Source organism: Protopterus annectens, chromosome 4.part0, assembly GCF_019279795.1.
Source record: "Protopterus annectens isolate FY-2018-M chromosome 4.part0, PAN1.0, whole genome shotgun sequence".
Classification (NCBI taxonomy): domain Eukaryota; kingdom Metazoa; phylum Chordata; order Ceratodontiformes; family Protopteridae; genus Protopterus; species Protopterus annectens.
In genome coordinates this window covers 1,773,354,334-1,773,372,010 of record NC_056733.1, presented here as the reverse complement: position 1 = coordinate 1,773,372,010, position 17,677 = coordinate 1,773,354,334, and the positions used below count along the sequence as shown (strand labels likewise).

Genomic DNA, 17,677 nt, shown 5'->3' with positions numbered 1-17,677 from the left:
CTAGCTCCAGCCATTGCATATTGCAGGCAGAGAAAAATTAAAATTTACACATACATGCACGATTGCCTGATTCAGGCGGACAGTCAGGATTTCTTATTCCAGCACCTGACATTTGTAAAGAGACTTCTTACTTCACTGAGGTACACCATCAACGAAAAGAAATCACATCAGGTACCCAGCCAACAGATTGTCTGTCTTCCTGGGAGCTAATTTGAAGACAACTTCCCAGATGTCATTCCTCACTCCAGAAAAACAAATGTATTTGACAAACTACTTCAATCTACTGGCCGCCAAAACCCAGCTATCTGCAGGAAAAATACTGCAAGCCCTAGGGTTCATGGTCAGTTGCAGTCTACTAATTCCATATGCAAGACTGCATATGAGGGAACTTCAGTGGTACTTAAAAAGTCTCTGGTGTCAACTTTCTCAGGACCTGGAAACAGTGATTCCTATCATTCCTTGCCTAAGGGCAGAGGCTTGCTACCACAACAAAGGATAGGACTCCCTTTCACTCTACCTCCTACTGACCAAACCCTAACAGACGCATCAAACTATGCATGGGAGGCTCACATGGCAGGACAAGATATTCAAGGCAAATGGAGCCCAAAGCAAATGCACCAGCATATCAATCAAAAAGAAATGTTAGCTGTACAGAATGCTCTGACAGCCTTCAAACGCCTTATTTTTCCAGGGCAACTATTGATAGACGGACAACACCACAGTTATGTGATACATAAACAAGCAGGGGTAAACCCATTTCTACCCACTCTGCAAGTTAGCCATGGTTCTGTGGGGGACAGCCTTGAGCAACCAAGTGCACCTGCAAGCTCAGTTCCTGCCAGGCAAACTAAATTCACTTGCAGAGTTGAGCAGAAATCTTATGGACCCGCACCAATGGAACCTGGAACCCACATCAGTCAAGCTGCTGATCCACAGGTGGGGGGCACCAGAGGTGGACCTTTTTGCTTACCCTCAGAACTTTCAGTTGAGCAAATATTGCACCCGAACTACCCACAGCCAAGCATGGAAAGTGGATGCTCTGTCAGTTACATGGGAAAACCTGTCAATCTGTCTTTTCTGCTCTGCCCCTCCTCTCGAAGGTTCTACAAAAATCAAACAGGACAAGCCAAGGACAATCCTGATTGCACCAGACTGGCCACATCATCATTGGTACCCACCTTTGCGCAGTCTGACAGTATTGCCACCTGCCTCAGACCTCCCTCCATGCTGTTCCAGCAGGAGGGCCAGATTTTGCATCCTCAGTTATAAACCCTGAACCTAGCAGCCTGGTTCATTCCCTGAACCCTCAGGAAACAGGTGCTGGATGTCATCCTGGAGGCAAAAAGGCCTACTACTAGAAAATCCTATTCAGAAAAGTAGAAAAGATACTGTTCTTTGACCCATTCTCAAGGAATGGACACAAATGTGCCCGGCTTACCTTATATACTAGATTACTTAGCAGAAATGTTCCACAATTGTCTGTCCTTCTCTTCAATTAAGATTCATGCCTCTGCCATCTCAGCTCATTACAATACTGAGCCACCCCTCTTCTCTCATCCTCTGGTCAAACAGTTCTTGAGAGGAGCCAAAAATTTAAGACCCCTTTGGAGAGCTCCCTCTCCAGCCTCTGGGACCTTAACTTTGTATTGGAAAAACTCACAATTCCAACCTTTGAACCTGCTGCTTCAGCAGAGCTGAAATTCCTCTCCTGGAAAACAGCTTTACTTTTAGCCATGACTTCAGCAAGAAGAATGTCTGAATTGCAGGCCCGTCGCCTCACAGTAAGACGCTGTCCAGTTCGATTCTCAGCTAGAGCGTCTTCTGTGTGGAGACATGCGTGAATGGGCGTACCTTCGTTGAAGGTTGTGCATCAGAGCTGGCAACTCGGCACGTAAAAATCTACTGCCAGTCATTAGTGGACCGGAGTTCCGCTATGGCGACCCCTAACCGGGAAAAGCCAAAAGACACAACAACAAGGCCGTGGAACCCTTTATTTTCTTCCATGTGGACAAGGTTCCCTCAGGACTAACCCATCATTTATGCCAAAGGTGGTATCTAGTGTGGCTTTAAACCAGTCCATTCATTTGCCAACCTTTTTCCTAATCCTTAGAATGTAGGGGAAGGATCCTGCACTCCCTAGATGTGCACAGGCAGCTTAGGTTCTATCTGGACAGGACTAGACCTTTCTGAAAATCTGACCAGCTGCTAGTCAGTTTTGCTACAGGGGAAGAGGGAAACCATTTCTACATGGATAGCACACTGCATCCATTTCTGCTGAAAAACATCATGGGAAACCTGCCCCACAGGGAATCAGAACACATCCCACTATGGCTACGTCAACCTCTACAGCATTTCTCAGGAGAGTCCCTGCCAGGGACGTCCTGGAAGCTGCAACCTGGAGCTCTGTACACACCTTCGCCAAGCATTACCACTTGCCTATCCTTTCTAAATCCAGAGCTGGATTTTGCTACAGCAGTCTTACAGGGTCTGCTTGCCAGCCCTAATGCTTCTTGACTGCCATCACCCATCCTCAGCTTTGGGAATGACTGCAACAGTGAAATACGAAGAACATAGTACAGTTGTGTACACTTACCATAAATGTAGATGTTCTAGTGTATTCACTGTTGCAGTCCTAGTTACCCTCCCTCCTGCCCCCTGACTTCTCTTTACTTCTACCTGTCCTTTTTGTTTGGTGTACCTTATATCACTGGTATTTGCTTTTTGCTGGGGGTGTTCCACACCATGTGGTTGCTTCCTATTTAGGGAGCTTCTGACATCTCAAGGCAAGAAAAACTGATGTAATGACATCGGCTGCATGTTTTATACCCAGGGCATCCTGATGTCATGGAAGAACAGCATCTGACGCAGAAATCCCAAGACTCTGGTATTCAGGCCGACTGAGGGCTACCTGCAGGCAGGTAACCTAAATATGAGGACTGCAGCAGTGAATACACTTAACATCTACATTTATGATAAGTGTAAACACCTGTACTTTATCTGTGAGGCCAGATGCCCTAGCACCAGAAAGTGTTATACAGGTAAATGGAAAAGGCTCTGTGCCTGGATCCAGCCCTCCATCCCTCTCATCTTGGATTACTTAGCTGACCCTACTACACAGTGGTCTCTTTCTCCTCTATTCAAATTCTTGACTGCTATTTCTGCTCATTTTCCCACTGATAGCCCCTTTTCTCACACCCTTTGCTTAAACAGTTCCTCGGAGGGGCTAGCAATTTGAGGCCCCCCAGAAAGGCACCAACACCAGCTTGGAACCTTATCTTTGTCTTGGAAAAGCTTAGCCTGCCTTCTTTCGAACCAGCTTTTTCTGCAGAGCTGAAGTTTGTCTCCTGGAAGACAGCATTCCTTCTGGCCATCACTTCAGCCAGAAGAGTCCCTGAGCTGCAAGCACTCATGGCTGTGGAGCCCTTTATCATCTTCCATGCAGACCGGGCATCCCTCAGAACTAACCCATCCTTCATGCCCAAGGTGGTGTCCAGTGTGACTCTCAACCAATCCATTCATTTGCCCTCCTTCTTTCCTAATCCCCAGCACAAGGGGGGAAAGGATTCTTCACTCTCTATAGGTGCAAAGACAGCCCAGATACTGTCTGGACAAGGCTAAATCCTTCAGAAAATCTGATGAATTGCTGGTTAGCTTTGCTATGGGAGCAGAAGACAAAGCCATCTCCAAGCAAAACATTTCCAGATGTGTATAGCACTTTGCATCCATTTCTTCTACAAAGAACATGGTAAGCCCCCCCCCCCCCCAAGGGGGTCAGGACACACACCACCAGAGCAGCCTCCACCTCTTCACCTTTCCTCAGAGGAGTCCCCACCAGGGACATCCTGGAGGCTGCCACCTGGATATCATTTCACACTTTTACCAAGCATTACCACTTGCCTCTCTTCTTCAAATCCAGTGTAGGGTTTGCCTCTAGCTTCCTTGACTGCCTCCACCCATTTCTTCAGTTTTGGGAATTTACCCAAATGTGATGTGCAGCAGTGAAACATGAAGAAGATAGTACATTTGTGTACACTTGCCATAAATGTAGATGTTGGAGAGTATTCACTATTGCAGTCCTGGTTTCCCTCCATCCCCCTTTTTTCACCATTCTTCCTTGTTGTTTGCCTTTCCTTAGAAGGGACATATTGGTATTTATTTTCCACTGGTGGAGTTCTTCCACCAGAACCTGGTGCCTCACCTTGGGGGCTCCTGACAGGTTAGGGCAAGAAAAACTGATGTAATGGCATTGGCTGCCTTACTTTATACTACTGACAATCTGACGTCAGTCCTCAAGCGACAGCAACCAACACATAAATACTAAGTCTCTGATATTTGGGCCAGCTGAGGGCTACCCTGGTAGGGATAAACCCATATGTAATGACTGCAGCAGTGAATGCATTCTAATAGCTACATTTATGTTAAGTGTACACATCTGTACTTAAGTCCCATACCACTGTCTGTTTTGTCATCTCTGTCTCCCTCTAAACTACAAGCACTAGAATGATCATTATTGGGAAGCGTTCCTTAACCTGCATATTTTGCCCCCCTCTCCCCACATTGGTTATCACTGAGTACAGAATATTGTCCTTTGTGCAGTCCTGCACCTGTTGACTGAACTCTTCAGGCTCCATCACCTTAATCGGCTCCCACGTTCTCTTTAACCTGAAGTTTGGAAATGTCACAGTTGGTTCCTGGCAGATTCAGATCCTCCATGATACTGATTTTTTCCTCTCACCCCACACCTTTACATTCTCCTTGAGTCTTTCTTCTTTATCACTCACTGTGCTTGGGGTTGGTGCATTGTCAGTTCGCCATCTGTACTCATTCCTCTACATTAACTACCTGGGCACTAAACCCATGTTCTGACCCTACTTTCTACCTATTCCAGTACTTGGTTTGGTATTTTATATTCTTTTTGATCTCATGTCTAGTACTTTTCTTTGTATAGATTAATAATGCATCTAATACTCCCCTTTGTATGGGTCAGTTGTGTCTTTCGGCTTTTCTCCGGTCCACTAATGATTGGCAGTTGACTTTTACATGCTGAGTTGCCAGCCCTAACGCACAACCTTCAACGAAGGTATGCCCATTCACGCATGTCTCCACCCACAAGACGCTCTAGCTGAGAGTCGAACCGGTCTGCGTCTTACTGTGAGGTGACAACGCTACCCCGCAGCACCAAGGTCAGTAGTATGCTTAATACTCACCTTGGTTGATAGTGTAGTATACCTTTGTTTTTCCCCTTTTCTGTTTCCCCAAACAGACATTATTCAGGCACTTTCATGTTTCTCCCTTTCTTGTCACTGGCCAGTGTTTCTGTAATGCTGTCAGTAGCTTCCCTTTTCTCATGTATCACTGCTTTCAGTTTTCTAACGACTTCTTGCTTTTCATTATGATTCAAGTTGCCATTTGTTTCATCTGCCGTTTCCTTTCTTCTGCTCCTTAATGCTGCCTTCCCTTTTTGCTTTAGTTTAATGGTATGACATTGAACTGAACTGTGCATTTACAACCAAATGCATTGCTGTCTCTTCTAAGCGAAAAAGTAGCATACTGTTTCTATAGTGCTGGTGAACCACTTCACATCTTAATAGTTTCATGAAAAGTGCTACCTCAACCAGTCACCAGTTCATTTCTAAACTTGCCAGAAGCCCTATTCAAAAGTTCCCTCTAGTCTCAGAGGGCAAGACAAAATAGACCTTGTGGAGAAATTGGGGCTGATTATCCAGTTGTCTAGGCTAACCTTCAAATTTGCAAAGGTGCTGCTCTGCTTGACGTGTAGTAGAAGTTTGTTCCAGAGAAGTGCTACATTGGGATATGAATGCATGTATCAGTGTCTTATCTGCTGATGGTTTCGTTTGAGTATTTGAGGTACTGTTAGTTCTATGAAGGAAAAGGTCAGATAGGGTTGGCGCAAAAAAACTAGGGATGGATCTTCATGGAGGAGTCTGTAACAGGCTGTGTACAAAGAAAAGGGCTGCCAGTCTTTCCTGATAACATAAGATTTTTGAGGCTGCGGATCATTTTAGTCATGAATCTTTAAGGTCTCTCAACTTGTGTGATTGTTTATAGACAAGTACATGGTAAAAATTACGTTGTATTCTGTAATGGGTCTGTTAAGTTATGAGTAAAGGTGAATTAAGACAACTTTGGATCTAGTGAAGTTGCCTTTTAAATTGGCCAGCTAAAAGGCTTACCAAACTACTGTGGAGACATTATGGTCAAATAAGCAGTTATCAGCAAGAGTGCTTAGATCCCTTACAACAGTTTCTGATTGGAGGAGGGGGGGGGGGGCTCACCTGTATGGTAAATGAAACGTTTGTTTACCAAACTTGATAGAATTATATAAAGTAAAACTGGTTTCCCTCATAGTAATTTGTGTTTGATAGAAAAAATATATATAACTTGGTAGAACTGTTTTCCTTCACAGTAACAGAAGTTTGATAAAACTGCTTTCTATCATAGTAACTGTGCAATTTTTAGAACATATCATCTGCAAGTACAGAAAATAAATGTGCGAGAAAATGATTAGCTTAACAGAATGTGCTAGTTTGAAACAAAAAAAATATACTTCAGAATGTTTTTGTAACAAATGGCATTAACAATAGAGACTTGTTGAAATATAAACAATTGAATGTATACAGATATTCAAGTGAACAAACTTGCTAAAGGGAAATGTATAACTCAGAAGAAAAAGTTATACTATCCTATCAATGAAAGAACATTTCTGCCTGCTGAGAATTAGTTTTCTCTGGGTGAGATAAGGATGGAGACAATGCTTCAATACAGGAAAATAATGTTCCATAGTCCTGTCTCGCCTTCATTCTTACATATGGATTCGGAGCCGATCCTCGGCTCCGACTCGGCCTTTTTGCAAGCTCAAAGTCTTCTAGTTGGCTCGTGGCTAGGTAGGTATCCCATGGTGCACCAGTACAATCCCCAGATCTCATTTGCCGCGTCGACGAGTTCAGATGTGATTATTCTTAAGCATGGCTAAGTTTAACACATTTTGCAAATTTTTTGCTATTTTGTGCTATTTTCAGCTTAAATATTGAATTATATAGCCTTTGCTAGTGTTGTTTCCTATCGTTAGAGTAGTTTAGCCAATTGTAGTACTTTTTTCCTCTATTTAGCTAATTATTGTCGAGAACTTGTTGGCCTCATCATTGGTATCCTGTGTGCCAGTTTAGTTCTTTTTCTGGGTGTTTTGTCCTTAATTTTTTATTTACTGGGCTAGTTAGTTCAGACTTTGGTAACTTAATATTTACTGCTCAAGGCGCGTTTTGCGCTCAATTTAACTTTCTATGTGCAGTGTTTAGAGTGCGTTATTAGCTTAGCTATTTAGTGTTTTTTTAGTGTGCTGTGTTAGCTTAAGCTAGTCTTTTGTGGAGTAATCCGCATAGTTATTTGCCAGATTTACCTTAGCTGACAAGGGTTCCTGATTTGTGAACCCTTATCGCTTTGAAGGCATAGTTCTTGTACAGAGGCTCTTTCTCGTGTGTGTGTATGTGTGTGTGTGTGTAAGTAAATTTGCTATTTCTGACCTTTCTATCTTCCTCCTAGGTCCGTTTGAGTAGAGGACCTTGGTTCTTCCTTTCCTTTTCTATCCAGGGCTAGGCCCGTTTGAGTTGGAGGACCTAGTCCTCGTGGTTGTGTGATTGCTAGTGCAATAAGGGCTAGGCCTGTTTTAAGTTAGAGGACTCTAGTCCTCTGTGTGTTTGGCTGTTTCCTTTTGGCTGCATCTTCAGTGGTATGTCTAAGGAGGTAAAAGATCATAAACCCTCGGGGTTTAAAAAGTGTGTGAAATGCTCGCAAAAGATGTCCATTACCGATGGCCACAGTAACTGTGTATTGCCTCGTGGCCATCCATTTTCAAGAAACGTGTTTATTTTGTCACTCATTCAGTGCCAGAGTATTACAGGAGAGAAAGAATTAACTAATACTAAAAGGTCTTCTTAAGCCTTCTTTTGAGGAAGACCTGGCCAGTTAGTCTTCCTCCTCTAAATCGCATTGTTCCAAGAAAGAAAAGACAAAACCTTCTAAGAGGTATTCCCCGGCACAATCTGGTGCATTGGAACCGCCTCCCAAAATTTCCAAACCAGACAAGTCTTCCTCCTTGGCTCCACTGAGTTCGGAACCGATCAAGGACAAAACTACTATGGCTACAGTGTCAGCACCAGGCAGTTCAGAGCTGACTATTGATAGCAGACATTGGAGCCGGTCTAAAGATCCTTTCCCAGTCTCTCCTACAATAAGGTCCCCAATATTAGAGGTCTAGATCTCCCACACTGTCTTCCACATCTTCCAGGAGCCTATTGGAAGTAGATGTGGAGAGTGTAGTGCTGAGACTCCTGAAGTCATCTGCCTTACCGAAAATGCTGTTGGCTCCGACCAAGTCAGTTCTGGAGCCACTTGAATCCATTTCCCCTTCTGCGATTCCTCTTTCGAGCTGTGCTGGGCTTTCGGAGCCAGAGTGCTTAGTACTGTGGGATGTGGAACCCTCGGTTCCAGCTCCCCCTGAGGTTGTCTCTGAGTCTAGTTCTACTCCAGTACCTTTGGTGCCATCCTTGGTGTCTCTGAGCCAAAGCTCCCCAGTCGGCCCCGACAAGGACGTCTGGAACCGGACCTCTTCGGTTCAGAGTCTCCCTCTTGGTGCATCAGCTAGGGTGAGCTCGGACCCTACATCTATCTCTGAGCCGATGGCTTCCTCTGTCTCCCCGGAGCTGTGGAGCTCTTCAGACCCGGAGACATCGGCCTTCGAGATGATGCGTGTGCTGTCCCGATCATCAGCTCCACCCAGGGGGTACCGACACACTTCCCCCTCGGGCACAGACTTCCATCTCCGCACTACTCCCTCTCTGGACAGCAGAGACCTGCAGCCTTAGGAAGCTCTGGCTTGAGACCTCCCCGGAATACCCTTCCAAGGAGCCCCCTCGGAAGAGGACATGCAAGAGGAAGCATCTAGACTCCCAGAATGGGTCTCTTACCTTCGACTCTGACCTCGAGGAGTCAGAAGAGTCCCCCAAGTCGTCGTCTGATGATATCACCTTTGTGGACATCTTAGAGATCCTCAAGCAGAGGTGTGGCTGGCCCACTGTTATCCCTTCTGATGAGTCTTTGTACCTGAAGTCTTTCGGGTACAACCTTCAGCCTCTTGGGTGGCTCCACCCTTTGACGAACTTTTGAGCTTGTTAGTCGAAAGTGGGAGACTCCTGATGCCGTGGAGCCATCCCCAGGAGACCTAATAAATTTCTATCAGCCTCCAAAGAGAAGGAATTTTTATAAAAGGATGTTTCTGTAGATGCTATGGTGGTGGCAGCCACTAAGAAGGAACTAGCGGAGACTTCATCTGTCCATCTGCTGAACAAGGAGTCTCAAATGATGGACAGGTACGGGAAGTGTATCTTTTCGTCAGCGGCATTCACTCTCAGATCGCTGAACTACCTAACACACTTTACAAGGCTTCAGAGAGATCTCCTGAAGTTAGGAGAGACTCTACAAGGTACATCCACTGAAGGAGTCCCTGATAAGGTATCTGCTCAGTTGTCTACCTTGAATTCCATTGTTAACTCGTCCATGAGGCTGATCTCTTATGCAGCCGATGGAGCTAGCAGGGCAGCAGGTTCAGGAGTTTTCCTAAGATGTGCGTATGTAATTTTGTGGAACCGTTCAAGTCTACTTTTACCAACGCCCCCTTTGACGGTTCTTCATTGTTTGGACCTAAGGTAAAAGATACACTCACCAGGTGTGAGTAAGAAGGGAAAACGCTCTCTGCTGTGGGAGTACGTTTTACCGTCCCATATCCCAAGGGTCCGAGAGGTGGTAAAATGTGGTTCAAGAAGTCCCAGAGGTTTTTCTAGGATGCACAGAGTGACTCCTCTTTCAGAGGCAGAGGAGGAGGAGGAGTGAATGGTAGACGTCACTCTAGAGGCAGGGGCAGACCGGAAAACCAGGGAGGCTGGGATTCTTTTTAGGCTGGTCCTGTCAGCGCTGCTGATGTGGGGCCCAACTGTGCTTCCCTGGAGTCGGTCGGGGGTTGTATATTTTTGTATCCAGAAGCCTGGTTAAATATCACTTGAGTCAGATGGCTACAAAGAATTATCACCAGAGGTTACACGATACCCTTTCCTCTTCCACCTAGTGTTCCCAAGAGGATCCTGTATGTTCTACCCAATCACCGGGATCAAGCAACAGTAGAAGTGAACAAGTTGCTCGCAAACAGTCATCCAAACAGTCCCCGCAGACTAAGTAGGAGTCGGGACTTACTCCAGATTCTTTAGTGCCAAAATGTACAGGGGACTGGAGGCCCATCTTGGACCTCAGCAAACTAAATGAATCCATAAAGAAGGGCAAGTACCAGATGGTGGCACTGCAGTCTGTACTCCCTCTATTAGGGAGAGAGACTTGGATGTGCTCAATAGACCTCCCAAGACGTGTACTACCATATATATAAATGGACAGAGTGTTGAACCATCTACGCTTCTGGCTGGGAGCCAGTCACTACCAGTTTCGTGCTCTGCCCTTTGGTCTCACCACAGCTCCCAGGGTGTTTACCAAGTGTATGGCAGTAGTGATAGCTCACCTGAGATGTCTAGGATTCCAAGTGTTTTCGTATCTGGCCGACTGGCTCCTGACCTCCCCTACCAGGCATCTACTTCTTCAAACCATAGATGCCACATCCAACTTTGTGCCCTGTTGGGGATTACTATAAATTGGGTGAAGTTTGCCTTATCGCCCTCTCGATTTGTAACTTCTGTAGGAGCAGAAATACACAGTAGCCATGTTGGCTCATCTTCCAGTAGAAAAGGCACAGAATCTCGTACAACAAATTCACCATCTTCTCCCCCTCCGAAAAGTCAAGACAAAGACTGTACTGAAACTTCTAGGGACCATGGCCTCCACCATATTACTAGTACCTTTCGCCAGACTACACATGCGGATTCTTCAAAGGCATCTATCATCCCAGTGGTCCTTCCAGTAACTGCCCCTATACCACCACATCCTGTTAAGAGTCTTGCAAGAAGGATCTCCGTTGGTGGATCCAACTCAAACAGTTAATGACAGGCACCCTATTCCTCCCTCGCCAACCCATTGCCGCTATGACCACGAATGCCTCACAGATAGGGTGAGGGGGCATTATCTAGGCAGGACTGTCCAAGGTACATGGCAGGAGCACGAGGCCCACCTGCATATCATTGTCCTTGAGATGACGGCAGTAGTGCTGGCATTGCATTTACTCCATGACCTTCTTTCTCTTGGGACGATCCCAGTACAATCAGACAACATGTCGGTAGTATGTTATCTCAACAAACAAGGCAGAACCAGATCATACCCACTCTGTTGGGAGGCTATTCGGGTTTGGAAATGGGCGATATCTTCCCAGCGCTTTCTTGTGGCGATGCACATCCCAGGGGACAACCAGTAGTGTGATAGCCGACAAACTCAGCCAGGCAATGTTGATGCCTCATGAGTGGTCTCTGAAACAGGAAAAAGTGGAACAGATTTCCCACAGATGGGGACAGCCTTGCTGCGATCTTTTTTGCCAGCCCAATCAACTCCAAATGCAGCAGCTATTTCTCCCTCATCCCCCCTCCGGGGGAGTCATCGAGAGGCGCACTTGTTCACGATTGACCCCTGGGCCTCCTTTATGCTTTCCCGCCCTTTCCTCTCATACCCAAGGTTATTCAGAAAGCAAAATGGTTACGGAGCAAGTTAATCCTCATCATTCCTTACTGGCCTCGTCAGGTTTGGTTCCCCTTCCTCGGACCTCACCTACTAGACGACCCATGGACTCTGGACCCAGTGCCATATCTATTGACGCACGTCAGGCTGTCTTCATCTCAGTCTTCACACCCTCAGTTTGACAGCTTGGCTGCTCCAGTTCCATCCGTATTCAGGCTTCATGGCTTCTCACCCTCTGTGACTCGCATTCTTACATCTTCTCATAAACACTCCACTAGCAAATTATACACCAGCAAATGGAGAAGGTTTTCTATTTGGGCTGCGGAAAGGAATGTTGACCCTTACACTGCATATGTTCTGGTGGTATTGGAATTCTTGTCTGAACTTTTTCACCAGGGTTCTGCTGCTGCCACAATAAGGGTTCAGTTGGCAGCAATTTCAAATTTCTATTTGGGTCAACAGGAGTCCATTCTGATGTCACACAGATTGTGTAAGACCTTCCTTAAAGGTGCTACTTTGCTTAGGCCTCCCTTTCAGGAACCTATTGCTTCATGGGATTTGAACTTCGTTCTATCAAAATTAACGTCTCCACCCTTTGAGCCAGCTCATTCATCTCCTTTTAAATTTCTATCTTGGAAGACTTTGTTTCTGGTGGAATCACATCTGCTAGACAAGTTTCAGAGCTACAAGCACAGTCTGTCAAACCCCCTTATTTGATTTTTCACAGACAGAGCATCTCTTCGTACTAATCCATCCTTTGTCCCCAAGGTGTGCTCCCATAACTTGAACCAAACTATAGAGCGTCCGGTGTTCTTGCCTAATCATTCCAACGCAGCAGAATACAGATTCCATCAGTTGGACCTTCACAGACAGTTATGGTTCTGTTTACACCAGACCAAGGAATTCAGGAAGTCAGACCAATTATTTATTTCCTTCTCCGACTCCAGATTAGGTCTCCCGGTTTCCAAAGTGACCCTGTCTAATTGGATATCCAGTTGTATATCTTACATTTATTCTTCTGATGGTAAGCCTTTACCTTTCAAAATTAAGGCTCATTCCACGAGATCTGTCTACTTCTGCAGCCTTTCATTCCAGGGTTCCAATTGATATCTGTGCAGCAGCAACATGGGCTACCCCTCACACATTTATTATTCATTACAAATTGGGTTTGACCTCTAGGGTAGAGCCTCCTTTGCTTCCACGGTACTCAGGAGTATTTTTCCGTGAGCCACCCAAGAATAAGGTGCTAGGGACGCTGTCCCATATGTAAGAATGAAGGCGAGATAGGACTACAGAGCATAAAGAAGTTATGTACTCACCGTAACTTTCCATGTTTGTAATCCATCTTGCCCTTCATTCTTACGAACCCACCCTCCTACCCCTTTCAAGGAAGGATTTGGAGACAGAAACATTTTTTTCTCAACTGGAGACCTTTTATTATTTTTCTTTCTGGATAGTTTTTGTTCTTTCTCTCTGTGGTTAGCAGCAAACAAAATCTGGGGATTGTACGGTGCACCATGGGATACTTACCTAGCCAAGAGCCAACTAGAAGACTTTGAGCTTGCAAAAAGGCCGAGTTGGAGCCGATATGCAAGAATGAAGGGCGAGATGGACTGTAAACATGGAACATCATGGTGAGTACATAACTTCTTTTTTCATCGAGGACATAACTTAAAACTAGAAAAAAGTGACTGTGAAAGACTATCTGGTGGACACTTGTAATTTGAGTCAGCTGAGGAAGTGTAGTGTATCAGACATTGATTTTTTGTAAAGAAAAAACACGTTAGCAATTATGAGTGAGCTGAAGATTGATTAACAACACCCAGTTTACATTTGTCTGCAAACATAGTTAACCATAGGTCAGGAGTACTGGACTGAAGGTCTGAGAAATATATGACAAATAGGAGCAGAGCACCTCGCTGGCTTTGTTCAAGAGAAATCTTGACCAATGGATGGGAGATCACAGATATACCCCAGGGATTATCTCAATGTCACTGCTTGACAGAGGCACAGCAAAATAATGGGCATAGTATCCTCCAAACTAAAGGGGTGGCGAAAGCCACAAAACTCTGGGCTAGGCTTATGAATGCCCTTGGGCAGATAGCCTAGTATGAACCTATGAACCTATGAACTGAGCCCTGTGGTACAACACTAGCAACTTTCGCTTTCCAGATGTGCCAGCTGCGGTGCTAACCACATGGGTTCTGTCAGACAACCAGTTGGCAGTCCTTCACACGACAGATGTAGTATCCAGATTTACATGTCTGTAAATGCTTGCATGGGGAATAGTGTCAAAGGCCTTAGCCAGGTCTAGGTATGCTGTATTCACTGCATAACCACTGTCCACTGCGTTAGTTACTTTTTAAAATAAATTAATGCAGTTAGAGGCAGGAGCTTCCTTTGACTAAATCCAAATTGATTAGAGTCCAGGGGTAAGGGAATTTCAGCTTGCAGCTTAACGAAATCCTCAATAATGTGCTCCATAACTTTACATATGAGGCTAATGGGTCTGTAGTAACCATGGTCTTGTGGTAAGGCCACCCTTGTGTAATGGCATTAAAAGTGGCTGTTTTCCAGGCTTCAGGCATGTAACCAGTGGAGAGACTTAGATTAAAGAGGATGTTCTTCGTCTTCCCTTGCTGCAGTCCTGACTATTGGTAGGCCGTCAGCCAGCCGGGGTGAATACCATAAGGCTAGCGTCGGTCAGTCGGTCATGAAGCCTTAGACTGGCGTCAGTGCGTCCAGGGTACCATGACCATGACCATTTCCTCATTCAGTCTTTTTTTTTTATGTCCCGATGCAGAAGCAATTTGCGAGGTGCAGTTTGCGTTCTGAGATTTTCGGAGTTTCGAACCCGACGAAACAGAGTTGGCTAAATAACGAATAGAACATTTTTTTTTTTTCTTGCCTTTTTATTTAACCGGTCAAAAAAAAAAGTAGTAACTGTTCTCCCTCTCTTCCAAAGGTTATTAGCCTCTCTCCTTCTGTTGCCAAAAGCTTTTTTTAGGTAGGCCGAGCTTCTCTTGTGGGGCTGGGCTCCTCCTAGCATTGTGCCTGTGCCTAAACAATAATGCTTGTAAATGGCAGATTTTTTGATTTGATTAGAGGTTCTTGCCCCGCCTGGCCTGATAAGAGGCCTGGAAGGAGAACAGGAGTTTTTGATAGTTTTTGAACACAGTTCAGAGTCTTCTTTGTCTCTTGAAGACTTAGTTTCTTATCCTACTTATTCTGATTCTGATGTGGATGAAGATGATCCTCCTGACCTCTTCTCCTTTTCAGACTCTTCACACGATCAGGACTTCATTTACTCTGGAAGGGCCTCTTGAGGATTAGGAGGATTCTGATTCTTCTCAGGAAAAGGCTGAGTAGCTATTCCCTTTGTAGCTCCTCCTGTGGAGTCTTGTGTTGAATGTGTGTTGAGATGCTTTTCCCTTGCCTCCTGCTCCCTTGCCTCCTGCTCCTGTTAAGCCTGAAGCCTATTATAGGGTTTAAGAAGCTCATAAGTATTTTAAGTGAGTCCTAAGAGTCTGTTTAGAAACCTTTCTCAGGGGGCCTAAACTGTGTCTCAGCTCCACTTAAAATCCTGTACCCTCTGATAAAGGTGCTGTGAAAGTATACTTCTGGGGATCAAGGTAAGAATAGTGTTATTGTCAGTTTCATATGCTGATTGAGAATTATTATCTCCAGGCTGCTGGAAATCTCAATCTATGTTTTTGGCATTGAAAAATAAGGTATTCTCTGAATCTTTGGTTCAAGTGTGAGGTGCTATGAAGAGTGTGGTTCATTCTTTGCAATTGGAGGGTGATTCTGTTCAGTGTGGTGGCTTTCTTGGCATTGTTTTAGCCTCCTTGTTGGCTGCTCCTTCTTCCTGCTCATGCCTGGAAATTTAGCTTGAATTGTTAAGACAGGATTTTGCTGAGGAAGTTAGAGTCTGATGTTAAGGACTAGACCACTGATGCAGTTTTACTGTGGGAGGAAGTTTTAAGTAGTTTGGAGGACAAAGGAAGAAAAGTGCAAGCTGTTAAGAAGAGTTTGCTAAGAGAGATTGAGCAATTTAAGGGGTTTTGCATCCTGTAAGGTTTTAGTCTAGTCCTGTCTGGCCGTGGTAGGGTCCTGGTCTGGGGTTCGGTCTCTGCTAGAGGTAGGGGCAGGGCTGCTCAGATCAGTGATTTAGGGCTCTCAGACTTTAGATTCAGGAACTCATCCTGCTCAGACTTCTGGTGAGGGCAGGGGTAGATCGCTTGCCAGCTGAGCTGCCACCAAGTCTTCCAGCAAAAGAGTGAAGAGTAATCCTCTCAAGACAGAGGGGTTTTGATTTAGATCATCAGATTTTGGGATTTTTGGGATCACACCATGATTTCATTTTATTTTGCCACATGTTCCACCACCTGAGCAGATTTTGATTCCAGTTTCTTGCCCCTTTCAAAGCTCCTCCACAAGAAAACAAGCTCAATAGCAAAAGAGCTTGGCCGGATTTCTCGCCCAGTCTATCCAAGACCAGGCTTCCAGTCCTATTCTGTTCCTATTAGTATCTAGGAAGTGAAGGAGACCAATTTTAGTTTTCCTATCCTCAACACTTATCTGGACATTCCCAAGTTCAAGATGTTGACGTTACAGCAACTGTTACCTCTGCTGGGGAAGGATCACTTCATGTGCTTTGGAGGATCTCAAAGCTTACCTTCATGTGCCTATAAGGGGTTGCGAGATTTTCATTATCAGTTCTCTGCATTGCCCTTTGAAAATATCTACCTGCAGAGTTATTCACAAAAAAGGTTCTGGCTCCAGTGATACTTCCAGGCTTCAATCAAAGGCAATCAAATCTATCCTTACTGGACTGACTGCCTGATTCTGGCTCAAAGAAAGGACAGCATCTGGAATATGTCATAATATGTCATAGCAGTGCTAGATGCCTGTGAGAGGGTATTCTGTGTGTCAGTCTAGTACCCTCTCAAGTCATGTGCTTTCTGGGTGTGAGGCTGAATACAGCAGCCAGCTACAGCAGCCCCCCCGGACAAACAAAAAACAAACTTTAAACTTCTTTCTCACTCCTTTACTTCCATCAACTATCTCATCAGTCCCAATGGACTGCAAGGACAGTCCTTCATTCATTAGGTTCATGGCATCTTTAGAGCCCCGTGCTTCCCAATGCCAAACTGCATAGTATGTAAAAATGTATGGACTCAAGAATGTATGGCTGACACTGCCAAGATTTCGACATACCAATCATTCAAAATACTTTGTGTTGGGCTCAAAAGGACTTGGTGGGTCAGGAATGTCACTAACTAAAGGCCACTCTCACGGAGTCAGATTTTAGAGACAGATATAGATGCAGATGCCTCGGACACTGACAGGGCTTTGGAAGCTCATGGAAAGTGGACAAGACACATGGCTACAGCGAGATGTTAGCAGTCCAGTTGCATTGATGGCTTTCAAGGAGTTACTTTCTTCCAGCAGGGGTTGATTTCCAACAGACACACAACTGTCATGTGGTACATCAACAAGCAAAGAGAACACATTCTTATCCTCCTCTGCGCAGGGCAATGATTTTATGGGAGGAGACTTACTAAAACTAACACTAACTCTCTTCAGGGGTAGTTTTCTGCCAGGCAGAGCACTCCAGATGTAGAGATGATGTATTAACAAATCATGGACGATGGATCTGTAGTGGGGACCAGAATCATCATCAAGTGACAGGAGAAACAGTGTCATGAACTCCAGACATAGATCTGTTCGCTTCTCCACTAAACCACCAGCTGCCAAAGTATGCACAAGCATCACACAACATGGATGTGGGAAAGTGAAAGTTCTGTCTTTTGAAAAAAAAAAAACCTCTTGCACTTCTTTTCCACCTCTTCCCTTCAAAGGTATTATTAAAGAAGCCTCCATGGCCTTTACCTCTGATTCCTCATCTGTTATCTCAGAAGGACGGTCATCTGCTCAATGTCAAGCTTCAATCTCTTCATCACAGCTTGGCATATTCTGTGTGTTGTTGAGCACA

General features: G+C 45.0%; 1 protein-coding gene across 1 annotated transcript in view; it reads left to right on the top strand.

The window, feature by feature from the left end:
* Window positions 1-17,677, top strand: part of LARP1 (La ribonucleoprotein 1, translational regulator) — a 3,464,554-nt gene that overhangs the window by 1,263,593 nt on the left and 2,183,284 nt on the right. The window lies entirely within an intron of this gene.